This window comes from Phalaenopsis equestris, unplaced genomic scaffold (assembly GCF_001263595.1).
Source record: "Phalaenopsis equestris unplaced genomic scaffold, ASM126359v1 Scaffold000796, whole genome shotgun sequence".
Lineage (NCBI taxonomy): Eukaryota > Viridiplantae > Streptophyta > Magnoliopsida > Asparagales > Orchidaceae > Phalaenopsis > Phalaenopsis equestris.
In genome coordinates, this window is record NW_018165236.1 from 69408 (window position 1) to 71248 (window position 1841).

The following is a 1841-nucleotide window of genomic DNA, read 5'->3' on the forward strand; positions in this document are numbered from 1 at the left end:
TAAAATGATATTTAAAATAAAAACTTGATTTTTAACCTATTTTAAATATTTAAATAATTAAAAATTCCTAAAAATCACAAAAATAATAAAATTCATAGAAATATTCTTAATTACTTCCTAAGCACTTAAAAATAATTAGGATATTTTTTCCTAATTTTCTAAATAAAGATACTGAATTTCAAAGCTTAAAAATAATTCTTAAAGGTTAAAATGGATTTTCACTAAAATAATTCCAATAAATCAAATAAAACTCAGAAAAATATAAAATTTTCTTCTCTGAGTTCTCTGTCCTTAAGAGGATTTTTCAAAAATATAAAACTTAATTTTTCCCATTTAAAATAAGTTACATTCAATAAATATCACAGGATTTAAAATAATTCTTAAAATTCAAATAAAATTCAAAAAAGTCTAAAGGCTTCTCTGGTCTAGGTCTACCTCCAGTAAAAACTTTAAGAGATTAAGCTTTACCTTGGTCAAGTTAGGAATTTTCTTTGAAAAATCATATTTTTGCATGAAAATAATTATATAAATTAAATCAAATCTTGAAAAATCACATTTTCTCCTCTTATGTCTTAATTGACCCATGAATGAGATAGGATAAAAATTTCAAAGTCATTTGAATTGAATTTGACAAATTATGAAGTATTAAGGGGCAAATATGTAATTTTGGAAATTTAGCTTTAATTAACATTTAGGCTTAATTCAAGGAGGGAAATGGGTAACCTCTGATCTTTATTTGGATGTTTGAAATATAAGGGATTAATTGATAGAAACCAACCTCACTTTCCCAATAGAAAAGATAGGTTAATAAATTTATAAATTATTAAAATTTGGAAGTTTATTAAAATAAAATGAACCTAGGACTTAGGGGTATGACTTTTGAAGTCAGTAATTAATTAATTTAATACCCCTATTTTAATTTTCAAATGAAATTTAAATCTTGAATCATGATCACCTAAAGCTTAACCTTTTCAAAACCAATTAAGACACTCACCTAGGTCTTAAGGGCTTAGTAGTAATCTAAGTTAAATCAAGACCGATTAAATGAGGATTAGAAAAAAAAACAAACACAATTAAAATTAGAACATCTTTGAAACACTACAAGCCCAAGTCAAAACTTGGCTAAGTGTTCCAATAACACTAACTTGAATCTTTAAGGGTCTTCACCCACATAATCTTCAAAATTAAATTGTAGATGATAATTACCTTACTCTTAGGGATCTTAGGGATAATTGAGGGATAATTGATACATCAATGTTCATTGAGCATTAGGGTGTTCATTGGATGAATTATTAAGCAACATAATAAGTTTAAATGAGCACGAGTCTTTTTCACCAGGTGATAAGAGGCAAGCATGAACCTGCTTCTTCCTCTTAACCTGTTGGATACCTCAGAGAGCTACTAAGCTTAATATGTTTTGCTTGACAAATGTCATCCTTAATCAAATTAATAAGAACCCACTAAGATATGACCTAGGGTTAGGTAGGTCGTCAAAATTTTACTTCCCCGTTACATATAAACTGCCTTAACATGCCTTTTATGTGTCTCGCCAGGTACGCTTTTACAGTTTTTAGCGTTATCTTTCTTGTACTTTCATACTATACTTTAATACCTACAAATTTGCATGCTAAACAACGACGCCACCCTACATGAAAACTAAAACTATCAGGATAACCACAAAACCAAAACTAAAACTAAAACTACTAAGATAAAATTCACCGCCATAACATTCAAGATATAAAACAACTCAAAATTTAATTACAAACAATCACACAAAACACAACTTCAACTAAATTAAGACATCTCTATCGGATGATCAGGAATTCCTCGGAGGAGGTAAC